General features: G+C 43.3%; 1 protein-coding gene across 1 annotated transcript in view; it reads left to right on the forward strand.

The window, feature by feature from the left end:
- Positions 1-250: 250 nt before the first annotated feature.
- UNC93B1 (unc-93 homolog B1, TLR signaling regulator) overlaps positions 251-17,472 on the forward strand; it is a 259,616-nt gene continuing 242,394 nt past the window's right edge. The window contains exon 1 of the mRNA XM_040320883.1: positions 251-489. The gene's annotated coding sequence lies outside the window, so the exon portion shown is untranslated. The remainder of the gene's footprint in view (positions 490-17,472) is intronic.

Raw genomic sequence — 17,472 nt, forward strand, 5'->3', positions numbered from 1 at the left:
AAATCGTGTATAATAATAATAATAATAATAATAATTAATAATAATAACTGGCCATGAACATATGGGGCATTTTTCCCACTAACCCGCAATAAACCTTGTTTAGCAGAGGTTCTCAGAGGCTTGGAAATAATTTTAAGTATAACTCTGTGGTAAAAAAGTGAGGGAGAAGACTGTTTTAATTTGATTTTATTTATTTTTATTGTGGCCAATTGTTAAAAAAACACAACAACCTTTTTTTCACCAACTTGTCACTTCAGTGGACAGAGAAAAGAGGAACAGCAGGGAAGTGAAAGTAAATCATCCCTGCTGTTGCATGTAGTATTGATAGAAGTGTAGGGAGTTCCCACTCTGTGTATGTACTCCTCCTCCTTGCACCCTCCTCCCCCTGCTCTGGCTTCCTCTTTCACTACAAGGAAGAGGTGATTGTATTTGTATTAGTTAGTACGACAAACTTTGCCACCAGCCCTGGAGAGCTCTGATTGAATCAAGGTACCGTACTTATCTGATCAATGGCCGCTTAAGACTTGGGGGTGAGCTGCCTGCAGTGGTGATAATGGGGGGGTGACAGGCGGCGTAAGCTGCTGGGTTGTTGAGGCTACATTCACGCTAGCCTCCTATGTTTAGGTTATTTAAACGTAGAAGAAATTATCTGTGAAGTATACACAAACTTTTACCCAGATCAAGTTTTCCTGCATTTAAACGTACTTGTCTTTACGCACGCTTACGTGCGTTTGACCCGTTCAGAGTATCTCATCTGCCTCTCTAAAAATAGCTAAACCAAAGGCATCGTCTGAATTATACCATTAAAAATTATCATATACATTTACATGCCTTTATAAATGTCCTATAATTGCAGGCTTATAAATCCCACTGGCGAACAGAAAGGGGTTACAGAGCCCTGGATCAGCCAGATGGCCAAAGAGTTTTATTTGTAGTTTGTTGTCTATATTGTTTTAATCGTAACCCCTTCATGACAAAGGTAAACCATTCTTCATTCCTTAATACAGTTTTGCAATTTTTGCGTGTGTTAGTAAAACTGTACATATCATTGCAACTACTTACTGTATCCAGGTGGATTATACCGCTTTGTTTTTAAAATGATAAATAAGGTTTTCATTTGGTGGTAAATAGTATCTCAGTTTTTTTTATCATGAAAGGAAAACTGGCACAAAATAGAAAAACCAAAATCTATAATTTATCATTAACCACTTGACCACTGGCACGAAAAGCTTTCGGTGCTCTCACATTTTGAATGACAATAACTCAGTCATACAACACTGTAACCAAATGAAATTTTTTGTCCTTTTTTTTCCCCACAAATAGAGCTTTCTTTGGTGGTATTTGATCACCTCTGCAGTTTTTATTTTCTTCGCTATAAATGAAAAAATAAAGAAAATGTTGTAAAAAAATTATTTTTTCTTCATTTCTATTATAAAATTTTGCAAAAAAAAAAAAATGTCTTCATAAATTTGGCCTAAAATGTATACTGCTACATATCTTTTGGTAAAAAATAAAAATACAATTTGGTTATTATTATTTAGTCTGGTGAAAGTTATAGGGTCTACAAGCTATGGTGCCAATATCTGAAAATTGATCAATTTGTTTCTTGAGACCCTAACATGCCAGAAAAGTACAAATACCCCCCAAATGACCCCTTTTTGGAAAGAAGACATTTCAAGGTATTTAGAAAGAGGCATGGTGAGTTTTTTGAAGTTGTAATTTTTTCCCACAATTCTTTGCAAAATCAAGATTTTTTTTTCACAAAATGTTCATATTCGCAGGTTAATTTCTCACACACAGCATATGCATACCACAAATTACACCCCACAAAACACATTCTGCTATTCCTCCTGAGTATGGCGATGCCACATGTGTGAGACTTTTACACAGCGTGACCACATACAGAGGCCCAACATGCAGGGAGCACCATCAGGCGTTTTTGGAGCACCCCGGGCCAATTCTGACATTCCTCTCCTACATGGAAAAAATCATAATTTATTTGCTAGAAAATGCATAGAACCCCAAAACATTATATATGCTTTTTTAGAAAAAATCCTAGAGAATACAAGGGCGGACGTTGCAACTTTTTATCGCGCACTGTTATTTTTCGCAGTTTTTTTGGAAATAAAACGGTTTTTGTGCTTTAAAAAAAAAAAACATTAAAGTTAGCCCAATGTTTTTGCATAATATGAAAGATGAATTTACGCCGAGTCAATAGATACCCAACATGTCACCCTTCAAAATTGCACATCGCTTGTGAATGGCGCCAAACTTCGCTACTTAAAAATCCCCATAGGTGACGCTTAAATATTTTTACTGGTTACATCTTTTTAGTTTGGAGAAGAGCTCTAGGGCCAAAATTATTGCTCTCCCTCTAACGTTCGCAGCGATACCTCACATGTGTGGTTTGAACACAGTTTTCATATGTGGGCGGGACTTGTGTGCGGTCCGCTTCTGTATACGAACACACGGGAACAAATTTTTTTTTTTTCATTTTACTTTATTTATTTTAGTTTGACATGTTTTTCCCCAAAAATAAATGTTTTGATCACTTTATTCCAATTACAAGAAATGTAAACATCCCTTGTAATAGGAATATAGCATGACAGGTCCTCTTACAGTGAGATATGGGGTCATCTCACTGGACCCCACATCTCACCTCTAGGCTGGGAAGCCTGAAAAAAAAAAAAAACGATCCTGGCTTCGATCGTGAGCGGTGAGTCGGAAGAAGCACCGGAGGTAGAAGGGAGGGGGGACGTCCCCTTTCGCCTCCCGTAAAAACAATCAAGAGGCGTAACAGCCGCCATGATTATTCTTATGGTGTAGAGAATCGCCGACTGAAAAAGATGATCTCTAAATGATGCCTGTAGGTGCAGGCATCATTCAGATATCCCTGCACAAAGTCAAGGACGTCATATGACGGCCGGCGGGCAGGAAATGGTTAAAAACACATTTTTTTTTTCCGGGTATTGCAGAGTTATTGTGGGGGGGGGGGGGGTATTGCAGAGTATTGTTGCGGGGAACTGCAGAGTATTGTTGCGGGGGAACTGCAGAGTATTGGTGTGGGGGGTACTGCAGAGTATTGGTGCGGGGGTACTGCAGAGTATTGGTGCGGGGGTACTGCAGAGTATTGGTGCGGGGGTACTGCAGAGTATTGGGGCGGGGGGTCTGCAGAGTATTGTGCGGGGGGTATTGCAGAGTATGGCAGGGTGTATTGCAAAGTATTGTGGGCGGGGGATTGCAGGGATGGCTGAGCAGGGATGGATGGATCTGTGACTGCAATAGTCACAGATCCATCCACAGCCTGCTGACACCCGCGCTCCCCCTCTCACAGTGTACCGATCGGTACAGGAGAGAGGAGGGAGGAACCGGCGTCATCAAATGACGCCGGTTTGTTTATATGTGATCGCTCCGTCATTCGACGGAGCGATCATGTGGTAAACCGCCGCTATCAGCGGCGATTTACCGTGATCCGCCGGGTCCTCCGTACCCGGCGTTCACTGGAGAGTTCCCGTGTGCGCGCCCCAGAGGGCGTGCGGAGCGCGATTATGGAGGACGTCCATGGACTTCCTCCCGGAGTTAAGCAACCACTTTGGCCGCCGTATAATGACGGTCAGCGGTGAGCAAGTGGTTAAAAATGTAGCTGTATATTTCTTGCTGTTACCAAAGAACAACCCCAAAATAAATTCTCCTGCCCCTGACAATCGTGGCAATACCACATACAGTATCTCACAAAAGTCAGTACACCCCTCACATTTTTGTAAATATTTTATTATTCTTTTCATGTGACAACACTGAAGAAATTACACTTTGCTACAATGTAAAGTAGTGAGTGTACAGCTTGTATAACCGTGTTATTTTGCTGTCCCCTCAAAATAACTCAACCATTAACGTCTAAACTGCTGGCAACAGGTGAGTACACCCCTAAGTGAAAATGCCCCAATTGGGTCCAAAGTGTCAATATTTTTGTGGCCCCTATTATTTTCCAGCACTCGCCTGAACCCTCTTGGCATGGATTCACCAGAGCTTTACAGGTTGCTACTGAGTCCTCTTACACTCCTCCATGACGACATCACAGAGTTGGTGGATGTTAGAGACCTTGCGCTCCTCCCCCTTCCGTTTGAGGATGCCCCACAGATTGCTCAATAGGGTTTAGGTCTGGAGGAAATGCTTGGCCATTCCATCTCCTTTACCCTTAGCTTCTTTAGCAAAGGCAGGTGGTCATCTTGGAGGTGTGTTTGGGGTTGTTAGCATGTTGGAATATTGCCTGGCGGTCCAGTCTCCGAAGTTCCCTCCAATGAACTGTAGCTCCCCAGTACCGGTGTCCTGCCGAGAATTGTCCCCAGCGGATTTTGCCCGCTCTGTCCTGCGCAGGCGCAGTGGACCTACGAAAATTGCCAAACCTCAACACACCTCTCAATCGCACTGGACATGACGCATGCCCGTTGAGCGCAATATTGTGCCACACGCTGAGGCACGCTGCCGATGCTCGCTCCATTCTGCAAGGGGGGTGTGTATATGACAATGATATCGTGTAAGGGGCAGATGCCACAAAGTCGCCCATCAACAGTGCAAAACTTGCCCCTTCTTTTCATACACCCACCCCCCCCTTGCAGACGATATAATAGTAATACACACGCCACAACCCCCCCCGTGGCCTGTGTAATTACTATTATATTGTCTGATAGGGGAGGCGGTTTATGAAAAGAAGGGCGAGTTTTGCACTGTTGATGAGCGACTTTGTGGCATCCACCCCTTACACGATATAATTGTAATATACACGCCCCCTTTGCAGAGTGGAGCGAGCATCGTTGGCGTGCGGCAACGACTGTCACTATGCCCTGTTCATTGCACAGGCGCCAGTCTACAGCTCATGCCCAGCTCTTCATGTTTGGCAATTTTCGGAGCTAGAGCGCTGCGCCTGCGCAGTCCAGGGAGGGTCATTATACGCCAGGGGGACACTTCTCGGCAGAACACCGGCAGCACTCATGCAGCCCCAGACCATGACACATCCCACCAAGACACACTTGTCTTTGTACTGCTCACCTGGTTGCCACCACACACGCTTGACACCAATCTGAAACCAAATAAGTTTATCTTGGTCTCATCAGACCACAGGATATGTTTCCAGTAATCCATGTCCTTAGGTCTGCTTGTCTTCAGCAAACAGTTTGCGAGCTTTCCTGTGCATCATCTTTAGAAGAGGGCTTCCTTCTAGGACGACAGCTATGCAGACCAATTTGATGCAGTGTGCAGCATATGGTCTGAGCACTGACAGGCTGACCCCTCAACCTCTGCAGCAATGCTGGCAACACTCATACGTCTATTTCCCAAGGACAACCTCTGGCTATGACGCTGAGCATGTGCACTCTACTTCTTTGGGTCGACCATGGCGAAGCCTGTTCTGAGTGGAACCTATCCTGTATAATAAAACCGCTGTATGGTCTTGGCCACCACGCTACAGCTCAGTTTCAGGGGTCTAGTGTCAATCTTCTTGTAGCCTAGGCCACTTTATGTAGAGCAACAATTTTTTTTTTCAGATCCTCAGATAGTTCTTTCCCATGAGGTGCCATGTTGACCTTCTAGTGACCAGTATGAGAGAGTGAGCCATTACACCAAATTTAACACACATGCTCCCCATTCACACCTGAGACCTTGTAGCACTAAACAAGTCTATGACACTGGCGAGGGAAAATGGCTAATTGGCCCAATTTTGGACATTTTCACTTAGGGGTGTACTCACGTTTGTTGCCAGCAGTTTAGACATTAATGGCTGTGTGGTTAAGTTATTTTGAGGAAACAGCTAATTTACACTGTTATACAAGTTGTACACTCACTTCTTTACGTTGAGAACAAGAAAAATTGGGTCGTGGGACTTTAAATGGGGCATGGACGGGTTAGTAATATTGTTAAGGATATCACCAGTAAAAGATCTATCACAGTCCATCAAGGGAAATCTCTGTGGTCAAAAGAAATTGCCTAATGATCAATCCAAAAAAGAATTTGAAGGAGTCAAATGTAAACATAATAATGTAATATGTAACATAATATATAATACAGAGATCATGCATACAAAGGCATAATACATGTAGTCATAATAACATTGATATAGAAAAAATATATACAAAATCCAGGGACAATGACCATTAAAAGCAATCACAATAAATTGACATATAGATACAATAGACATGATTATCCAATAAATTGGTAGATGAAAACAATAATGATGATAAAACACATTAATTGGGCAAGCTTGATCTTGGCATCCCTGAGCATAGACTCGACGTGTTTCTTGGCGTTTAAAGCCAGTCATCAGGAGTGGGGTGCATAGCAATAGGCTAGAGAGAGGGGGGGGGGGAGGGATAAACATTGCAGGTGAGTAGGTGCAATCTAGGTCATTTAAATCATGGTAGCAGCATAAACGAATTTGGTTGTTTGGTAAATTACCTTTATGTTGGGCCAAAAGTGTAATAACCCATTGCGTTCCAAACTAAGGAGTGGGATGATGGTCCTGGAATGAAATGTCTCCCCCGGGGGTTGAAGCAGGGACATCTCCCCCTTAGGTCCAAGGACAGACCAGCGATTGAGGAGATCCGAGGACAGAGAGACGTGGGACATCAGTCAGATGAGGCAAAAGCAGCCACAGCACAATGCCCAAGGGTGAGGCGGGCGCACATAGGGCACACATTTGAGTACTGGTAAAGGAAAGAAAGTGAATGAATAAGGTTGTCAATCACTATGGGGTAATGGGGTATGGGTCCTATGTAGGAAAAATCAATTACCAGTGAGTGTGGATACATGGAGCCTCTCATCAGATGGGAATGTGTGAAGTGAGATTGCCTGGGCCATCCAAACTAAATACCCACATCCTGGGGGCGTGTCCCCACTAACGTCATGCATCATCGCATTGCGATTGCTTTTAATGGTCCTGGATTTTGTATATATTTTTTCTATATCAATGTTATTATGACTACATGTATTATGCCTTTGTATGCATGATCTCTGTATTATATATTATGATACATATTACATTATTATGTTTACATTTGACTCCTTCAAATTCTTTTTTGGATTGATCATTAGGCAATTTCTTTTGACCACAGAGATCTCCCTTGATGGGACTGTAATAGATCTTTTACTGGTGATATCCTTAAAGCGGTGGTTCACCCATAAAAACGACTTCCCCCTATTACACTGCCCCCCCGCATTACAATACGAATATGCCATTAATTTTTTTTTGCCTGCTGTACATACCTGGGTACAGCTATTCACCCGTGTCCTCCGGGTTGCGAGTCCCGCGGGAGTGGGCGTTCCTACCATGGCGGTGATTGAAGTTTTGACTAAAAAACTAGCTCCCCCCGTCGCGTAAGCCGCGTCACGACTGGCGGAAGGAGCCGAACGGCGAGTCGGCGCTATACTGCGCCTGCGCATCGCCGTTCGGCTCCTTTCGCCAATCGTGACGCGGCTTACGCGACGGGGGGGAGCTTAAAAAAATTAATGGCATATTCGTATTGTAATGCGGGGGGGCAGTGTAATAGGGGGAAGTCGTTTTTATGGGTGAACCACCGCTTTAACAATATTACTAACCCGTCCATGCCCCATTTAAAGTCCCAAGACCCAATTTTTCTTGTTCTATATGATCACAGGGATGGGGGCACGGTCAAGTGGGTTTTGGATTCCAAACAGATCACTTCCTTTCTTTACAAATGTTTAACAGGGTGGAAGACACCCGCTGTCACACCAGTGATCTGTTATGGACCCAATCTGCTTTCATGATTGATCATTCTAGCCAATGATCCTATAAGACTACATATTTCTGGCATCTTTTCCCATTGTCCTAACTCCCCTTATCAAATCAATCTTTTTCAATTTTCACTATTTTCCCTTTCAACAGCAGGTGAATATTGCTATAATTATTTCCCCCCCTTTTTTTTTTAATTACTCTGAGTTGCAATCAACTATCTGTTCACCTTTCTATTCATGCTTTATATTTGCCCAACCCATGTGATTTTTTGGGCTTGATTGACCTGGTGTCTCTCATCCCGGGGTTGTGATGCACCCAGCTCCTCCTCCCCTGCCCATCCCCCTTTTTTTTCTTTTTTTTTTCTTGATGGGGGTGGGGCGGACTTTTGGTGTATCAGCGTCATGCTAGCATGCTGCATGCATGGCATCCTAGGACGCCATTGATTGCTGCATGGCTTTTCCATCCCACATGGCTGACTGGATGGGTGGACGCCCACCGAGGTCTTTGCACCTCAGGTGGTCGCTTTTTCCCATCCCATTGTCTGGCCCAATGCGATGATGCATGGCGTTGGTGGGGACACGCCCCCAGGATGTGGGTATTTAGTTTGGATGGCCCCGGCAATCTCACTTCACACATTCCCATCTGATGAGAGGCTCCATGTATCCACACTCACTGGTAATTGATTTTTCCTACATAGGACCCATACCCCATTACCCCATAGTGATGGACAACCTTTTTCATTCACTTTCTTTCCTTTACCAGTACTCAAATGTGTGCCCTATGTGCGCCCGCCTCACCCTTTGGCATTGTGCTGTGGCTGCTTTTGCCTCATCTGACTGGTGTCCCACGTCTCTCTGTCCTCGGCTCTCCTCAATCGCTGGTCTGTCCTTGGACTAAGGGGGAGATGTCCCCTCTTCAACCCCGGGGGAGACATTTCATTCCAGGACCATCATCCCACTCCTTAGTTTGGAACGCAAGGGTTATTACACTTTTGGCCCAACATAAAGGTAATATACCATACAACCAAATTCGCTTATGCTGCTACCATGATTTAAATTACCTAGATTGCACCTACTCACCTGCATGTTTATCCCTTCCCCCCTCTCTCTAGCCTATTGCTATGCACCCCACTCCTGATGACGGGCTTTAAACGCCAAGAAACGCGTCGAGTCTATGCTCAGGGATGCCAAGATCAAGCTTGCCCAATTATGTGTTTTATCATCATTATTGTTTTCATCTACCAATTTTATTGGATAATCATGTCTATTGTATCTATATGTCAATTTATTGTGATTGCTTTTAATGGTCATGTCCTGGATTTTGTATATATTTTTTCTATATCAATGTTATTATGACTACATGTATTATGCCTTTGTATGCATGATCTCTGTATTATATATTATGATACATATTACATTATTATGTTTACATTTGACTCCTTCAAATTCTTTTTTGGATTGATCATTAGGCAATTTCTTTTGACCACAGAGATCTCCCTTGATGGGACTGTGATGGATCTTTTACTGGTGATATCCTTAACAATATTACTAACCCGTCCATGCCCCATTTAAAGTCCCACGACCCAATTTTTCTTGTTCTATATGATCACAGGGATGGGGGCACGGTCAAGTGGGTTTTGGATTCCAAACAGATCACTTCCTTTCTTTACTTTACGTTGAAGCAAAGTGTCATTTCTTCAGTGTTGTCACATGAAAAGATAGAATAAAATATTTACAAAGATGTGAGGGGTGTACTCACTTTTGTGAGATACTGTATGTGTATGTTATTAGTACCGTTCTGAAACAATAGTGTACATTTTTTTTTTTTTTTTTAATCCTACGTAAAATACACACGGATCCTGCTCTCTATTTTCTCGTTGAGATTTTTCTCAGCCTGTTTCCCGACAAGAAACCCAATAGTGTGCATACTTGCCTGTCGCCGTGGAAACCCGTGCATGCTCCAAATGACTTTGACGCATGCGCTGTAGCTTCCACCGCATAGGTACGGTGAAGCAAGATGGCGGCGATGGCATCGAGTGTGACGAGCGCATGCTCGTCATACGCAATGATGTTGCCGCGTTCTTGCCTTTCAAAAGAACCACGGTTCTTTTGAAAGGACTGCGTGTACACTAGGGTGGCAAGAGATTCTTGCCAAGAATCTCGTCAGGAAAAACAACATTCTTTATCTCGAAAAATTTACATGCAACAGCACCTTGTCTATATGCAAAGTTATATGACATAGCATTATGTTTAATTCCAAACCACAAACCTCATATCACAGACCCTTTTTTTTACAGATTTCCCCTCTCGATCACAGATTTCCCCTCTCCAGGGCCGCCATCAGGAATTATGGGGCCCCTTACACAGCTTCAAGCATGGGGGCCCCCCCTGGAGCAGAGAACCGGGGGGGGGGGGTGCTGCCGCGAATTGAGGCGCAGGGAAGGCCCTTTACAAAAAAAAGAAGAAATAAAGAAAAATATATATAAAAAAATTGGGGGTAGCCATCCGGGGCCCTGGAGACCTCTGGGCCCTTTAATAAAAAAAAATAAAAAAATATATATATATAAAAAGAAATTACAAAAAAGGGGGTTGCCATCCGGGACCTCTGGGTCCTTTAATAAAAAAAAAAAAAAAAAAAAAAACCTCTGGGCCCTTTAATAAAAAAAATATATATATATAAAAAAGGGGGGGGGGTTGCCATCCAGGACCCTGGGGCCCTTTAATAAAAAAAAAAAATATAAACAAAAATAAAAAAAGAAACATTTATAAAAAATTTAAAAAAAGGGGGTTTGCCACATGGGGCCCTGGGGACCTCTGAGCCCTTTAATAAAAATAAATAAATATATATATAAATAGAATATAAAATAAAAAAAGTGTTTATAAATAAAAGGGGGGTTGTCATCCGGGGGGCCCTGGGGACCTCTGGACCCCTAAAAAAAAAATTGGCCCTTTAATAAAAAATAAAATAAAATAATGTATATATATTTTATTATAAAAAATAAATAAAAAAAAGGGGGGTTGCCCTCTCAAACAAAAATAAAATTAGCCCTTTAATAAAAAATAAAATAAAAATATATATTGAAAAAAATTTTTGTTTTATAAAAAAAATAATAAAAAAAGGGGGGGGGGGGGGTTTCCATCTGGGGCCTTGGGGGGCTCCGGACCCCTAAATTTTTTAATTTTTTTAAAGGGGGTTGCCATCCGGGCCCCTGGGGACCTCCGGGCCCCTTACAGGTGTACTGCCTGTACCCCCCTGGTGGCGGCCCTGCCCCACTCCATAACAGATTTCCCCTCTCTATAACAGATTTCCCCTCTCCATCACAGACTTACCTCATCACTTTTCTCATACCCCTGAGTGAAGCAGACAGTGAGGATGTCAGGGAGCCTAGTAATGGCATGAATGGATGGCTGAGGACTCCCATGATGCAGACCAGAGCTCTTAGTCTATGCGGCCATCTTCTCAGGCAGTTGCCACCCCCCAATTTGCCACCCCTCTCAAAGTGCCGCCTGGGTAGAATGGACCCAGTGAGACCCATGGTAGTGCTGGCCCTGTGCCAGCTAAAGTCACTAAAAGCTCTGCTGCTGGTGAGCATTGTGTGACACAGTACTGACACCCCAATCTTGGTGCATCACACTGTTAACTTTTTTATTCTCACAACAATTTTTTTAAATGTCCAAGTGACATAGAGCTCTAATTACCATGGTGGCATCACATTGCTGTGGTTGGCCTCACAATCCGTTTTTTTTTTAGAACATGCAGTTTTTTTTTCAGCGCACACGACAGCACCTCTTATGGAGAGGCAAGGATTCTTCATTATTGGACTAAAAGATGTCCCCCTTTCATATCTCCAAAGTTTGGCTGGAGAACTAAACACTTTCAGTAATGCGGAAGTGGAGAAAATTTGCTGTTCTAAAAATATCGAATTTTCGTGACGTCGGTTCACATTTCAGAGAGGAACGGAAACCTCCCTTTTCTTTTAAATATACTAAAGTAAGAAAATCGTCGTTCCTTTTTTTTTTTTGTAAATTTTTATTTCGTTTTATACAATACATACAATAACAAGCCACACAGAGTGGAAAACAACCAGCCACAAAATTCACTGGTACACATTACATAAAATACACCACAATACAACACAAAAATTATCACACTAAACTTGTGATACCCCCCCCCCAAAAAAAACAAAAACAAACACAACCCCCCCCCCCACCCAGATAGATACATAGATGTCATGAACCTCCAGCCGGAGGCGGTCCATCATGACACAGAGATACAGTCTCGTGACTCTCCGTGTAGTCCTATCGGATAACTGCAGGAAAGCGGTTCCTTCTTGCCCCCCACCCATACAAAGAAAGGTCTGACGGAGAGGAAGCAGTCTTCCATCCGACCCAAATGGTGAGTACATAACTTCTCAATTACCCCCTAGTGCTCCAACATCCAGAATATGTTCACCATCCGGTGCTAAAATTCCTGCAAAGGGTCAGCGTGTTATACCTTGCTGTAATCAATCTGAGACCATAGCCATGGAAGCCATCCAACCTCTCCAAATCTTGTCGAATTTAGTCAGCGCCCCACTGTTCAAATAAGTAGCCTTGTAAAAGGGTACTGCCTTGCTGACCAACGTCTTCCAAGCTTCCATAGTTGGAGTCACTGAACTCTTCCATGATAGGATGATGTGCTTTTTAGCATAGAAAAGCAATAGGAAAAGGAGAGTCTGCAGAGCCCTGGTAGAGGCCAGGGCTTCCACCAGATGTAATAGACATACTTTAACAGACATGGGAATAGAGATAGAGGTGACCAACCTAATACAGCTAGCAATGGCTTGCCAGTAGGGTTTAATCTGTGTGCACTCCCAAAAGATATGCATTAAATTGGCTAAGGATTGCAGCGCATCTCCAGCACAAAGAGTGCTGGTTCCCAAATATCTTTGCTAATCTTGCTGGGGTGGGATAGACTCTATGCAAGAATTTGTAGTGAATCAATCTATCTCTACTTGAAACTAGATACTGAAATGCAGTCCCCCCACATATCATCCCAATCGTCCTTTTTTAACCCCGGGGCTATAGTCTCCCAGGCTCTCCTGCAAGGTCTCAGCAGGAGATTCGGAAATTCCGTTTGTCTGTATGGAATTTTGACGAAGAAAACTAATTTTTCTAGGCTCGTCGGAGTGTTTTTGACGGTCGGAATTTGGTGTGTCCGTGTGTACGCAAGACAGCTTGAGCAGAATTCTGTCGGAAAAACCTGTCAGAGTTTATTTCGACAGAAAAAACGATCGTGTGTACAGGGCATAAGATATTATAACTACCAACAGAGAAATATTGAGGCCAATGAAGTCAGTTACTGAGTTAGTAACCTGGAGCCCCAGGTACTTGATTTGCGAGACCCATTGTAAGGAAATGGTGGGGTTCAACTGATCAGGGATTGAATGGGAGAGCAAGGGGAGTATTTTGAATTTAGTCCATTTAACCCTGAGCCCAGAGACCGTTGTGAATCTGGCCAAAAGGTGACAACGCAGCTTGCAGAGAGGGTCCAGTATCTCTGATAAACAAAACTAAGTCATCCGCATAGAGTGCTGTAGTTTCAATTAAGGTGCCTACGCTAATGCCCTGAATTTGGGGGGAGGAGCGCAGTGCAATCGCCAAGGGTTCCACGACAAGTTCAAATAGGCCACGTGAAAGGGGACATCCCTGCCTGGTGCCCTTGAACATTGGAAAAGTCTCTGACACCCCCCCATTAAATCGGAGGGCCGCCACCGGGAGCTTATGTAACAGCGATATCCATTTAAGAAACATAGGGTCAAACCCCATGCATTGCAGTACATGAGTCATGTTACCCCAATCAATGGAATCAAAGGCCTTTTCCAGGTCAAACACCAGAGCCCCCCCAGAGGACGTCTCAGCCCCTAACTGTGTATGAGTATACACCCTCCGTAAGATTATATCTGTAGCCTTTTTGGGCATGAACCCGGTCTGGTCAGGTGATACTAAGTAATGTAGAATTTTCATCAGTCTATTGGCAATCATCTTGGTGAGTATTTTTAGGTCCATATTCAACAAAGCTATAGGCCTGTACAAGGAAAAGCAAAGAGGTAGCTAGATTCAGAAAGAGTTTAGCCGGCGTATCAGTAGATACGCCGTCGTAACTCTGAATCTAAGCCGTTGTATATTTAAGTGTATTCTCAAAGTGAGATACACTTAAATCTAGCTAGGATACGACGGCTTGCGCCGTCGTATCTTAGCTGTCTATTTAGGCCGGCCGCTAGGGGCGTGAATGCTGATTTATGCCTAGAATGCGTAAATCAGCGAGATACGCCTATTCACGAACGTACGCTTGCCCGTCGCAGTAAAGATACGCCGTATCATACAGCGTTTTCAGGCGTAAAGTTAGTCCACCAAAAAGCTGGCCCAGCCAATGTTAAGTATGGACGTCGAATCCCGCGTCAAATTTTTTAATTTTTACGTTGTTAATTTGCGTTCACGTCGAAACCAATAAGTCTTTGCGGCGTATTTTGGAGCATGCACACTGGGATATGTCCACGGACGGCCAATGCGCCGTTCGTAAAAAACGTCAATCACGTCGGGTCATGATTCATTAGCATGAAACACGCCCACCTCTTCACAATTTAAATTAGGCGCGCTTAGGCCGGCACATTTACGCTACGCCGCAACTTAGGACGCAAGTGCTTTGTGAATACAGCACTTGCCTCTCTAACTTACGGCGGCGTAGCGTATATGCGATACGCTACGCCTGCCTAACGTTAGGCACAGGTACGTGAATCTAGCTAAGGGTCTTTATCAGGTTTGGGGAGTAACACTACATGGGCCTCATAGAATGAAGCTGGTAGGCTCTCCAATTCAAAACAATCCCCATATAGTCGTAAAAGTCTGGGAGATAAAATATCATGGTATTGCTTGTACCACTGGGAGTCAGGTCCGGGCGATTTACCATTGGGAAAGGAGTGAATAGCAGTCGCCAATTCTTTGTCCGTGAAGGGAGCCTCAAGAGTGGCCGCCACCTCATCGGACAACCCTGGGATCTGAAGGGGGCCCAGCAGATCAGTCAGGACTTGGTGGTCATTAGGGATGAGCTTCGCGTTCGATACGAACACATGTTCGACTCGAACATCGGTCGTTCGATCGTTCGTCGAAACTCTAACAAAACGGGTCGTTCGCGCCAAAATTCGAATGACGCAAAACGTCCCATAATTCACTGCGGCGTTGAGCGCTGATGATTGGCCAAGCATGCTGTATGTCCCGCATGCTTGGCCAATCACAGCGCGCAAAAAACGAAGAGCCATAATTGGCCAAAGCCAGGGTGGCTTTGGCAAATTATAGCTCAGGGGGATTAGTACACGCCCCACACTATAAAAGGCAGCCTGCACGGCGGCCTCGTGTAGTGTGTTCCGGCTTTTGTTAGAGAAGTCAGTCAAGACAGTTAGAGAGAGAGAGATAGATCGATAGAGACACACTTTTCATTGGGGTGCAACCTATATGCTAAAGACGGTTTGCACTTGAATGGAAGGGGGTCTGCTGTGCTGGGGGAGAGGTTTATGGGAATGCTGGAGGAGTATTTAAACTAGGATTGGGGGGAGGGTGAATTAGAATTACATCGAGCAGACAGGTCAGTTAGTGGTCAGACATTAATGGAGAGTGGAATGGGGATAGATGGGGGAAGGGTTATGGCAGGTGACAAGAAAGTTCCCATGTTGCAAACAGCCATTGGAAATAATAGTGCCATTCGTACTACTATAAATTATATGAAAAACACCAGAGAAAAATGTAACAATACATTTAAGTGTTTGTTCACCAATGCCAGAAGTCTGCCAAGCAAAACAGGTGAGCTGGAAGCTCTGGTGCATGAGGAGAGCTATGATGTAATCGGTATTGCTGAAACTTGGCTTCAATCCTCACATGACTGGGCTATTAATATTCCTGGCTATGCTCTCTTTCGGAAAGACAGGGTAAAAAGGAAAGGTGGAGGGGTCTGTCTCTATGTGAGAAGTGACCTCAAAGCAAGCGTGAAAGAGAACCTAGTTGATGGAGAGTGTGATGAGGCTGAAGCATTATGGGTGGAACTGCATACAGATGTGCGTAGTTCAAAATTAATCATTGGAGTTTGTTATAAACCACCCAATGTTAATGAGGAGGTGGAGACTCAGCTCCTTGCACAGATGGAAAGGGCTGCAAGGTCTGGGACGGTGATAATAAAGGGGGATTTTAACTACCCAGAAATTGACTGGATTAATGGCACTTCTGGGACAGTTAAAGGACAAAAATTTAAAAACCTATTGCAGGACAATTTTATGGTGCAGTTTATTGAGGCCCCAACTAGGAATGATGCCCTGTTGGACCTGATAATCTCAAACCATGCAGAGCTTATTACTAATGTTCAGATAAAGGAACAACTGGGTAGCAGTGATCATAACATGATTTCATTTAATGTTAATTATAAGCAAGAAATACATACAGGAAATATTAAAACACTAAATTTTAAGAGCGCAAATTTTCCAAGGATGAGGGCTGCTCTCCAGGACTTGGACTGGGAGGGACTATTGGCACAGCTGAACACAGAACAGAAATGGGAATTCTTCAAAAAGACTGTGTGGAACCTCACTGCAAAGTATGTTCCCATGGGCAATAAGTTTAAAAGGCTAAAAATAAAACCTATGTGGCTCACGGTCAAAGTTAAAAAAGCTATAAACAATAAGAAAGTAGCTTTTAAAAAATATAAAAATGAAGGAACACTAGTGTTGTTTAAATGTTACAAAGAATATAACAGGATATGCAAAAAGGAAATCAAGGATGCAAAAATTCAAAACGAACGACAGATTGCAAAAGATAGTAGGACAAACCCCAAAAAATTCTTTAAATATATTAATAGTAAAAAGGTGAAGTCTGAGCATGTAGGCCCCTTACAAAATAATCTAGAGTGGGTGACTGGGGACAAAGAGAAGGCAAATTTATTAAATGTTTTCTTCAGCTCTGTGTATACAATGGAGCATGGGGGAGCTCATGTCCAAAATGGGGGTGGGAGTGACACAGCCTCAAATCCACAATGGCTCAAAAGTGATATGGTCCAGAAATATTTAGACAGAATAAAGGTGGATAAAGCACCTGGACCTGATGGCATCCATCCACGGATCCTAGGTGAGTTGAGCTCTGTCATTTCAAAGCCACTGTATCTAATATTTAGGGACTCATTAAAGACAGGAATAGTACCACTGGATTGGCGCAGGGCCAATGTGGTGCCCATATTTAAAAAGGGAACACAGTCTTTACCAAGTAACTATAGACCTGTTAGTTTAACTTCTATAGTTGGGAAGATACTGGAACGTTTAATAAAAGACCACATGGATGAGTTCTTGCTGGAAAAAAACTATTTAAGCAGCAGACAACATGGATTCATGAAAGACAGAAGTTGTCAGACAAACCTGATTTCCTTTTATGAAGAGGTAAGTAAAACCCTGGACAGAGGCGTGGCTGTGGACGTGATATTTTTGGATTTTGCAAAAGCGTTCGATACAGTTCCGCACACACGGCTCATGTGTAAGGTAAGGTCTACTGGATTGGATATATCAGTTTGTAAATGGATAGAAAACTGGCTGAAAGACAGAATTCAGAGAGTCGTGGTTAATGATTCTTACTCTGAATGGTCCAAGGTTATCAGTGGTGTACCCCAAGGTTCAGTGCTGGGACCCTTACTTTTCAATATATTTATAAATGATATTG

This window comes from Rana temporaria, chromosome 8, assembly GCF_905171775.1.
Source record: "Rana temporaria chromosome 8, aRanTem1.1, whole genome shotgun sequence".
Taxonomy (NCBI): domain Eukaryota; kingdom Metazoa; phylum Chordata; class Amphibia; order Anura; family Ranidae; genus Rana; species Rana temporaria.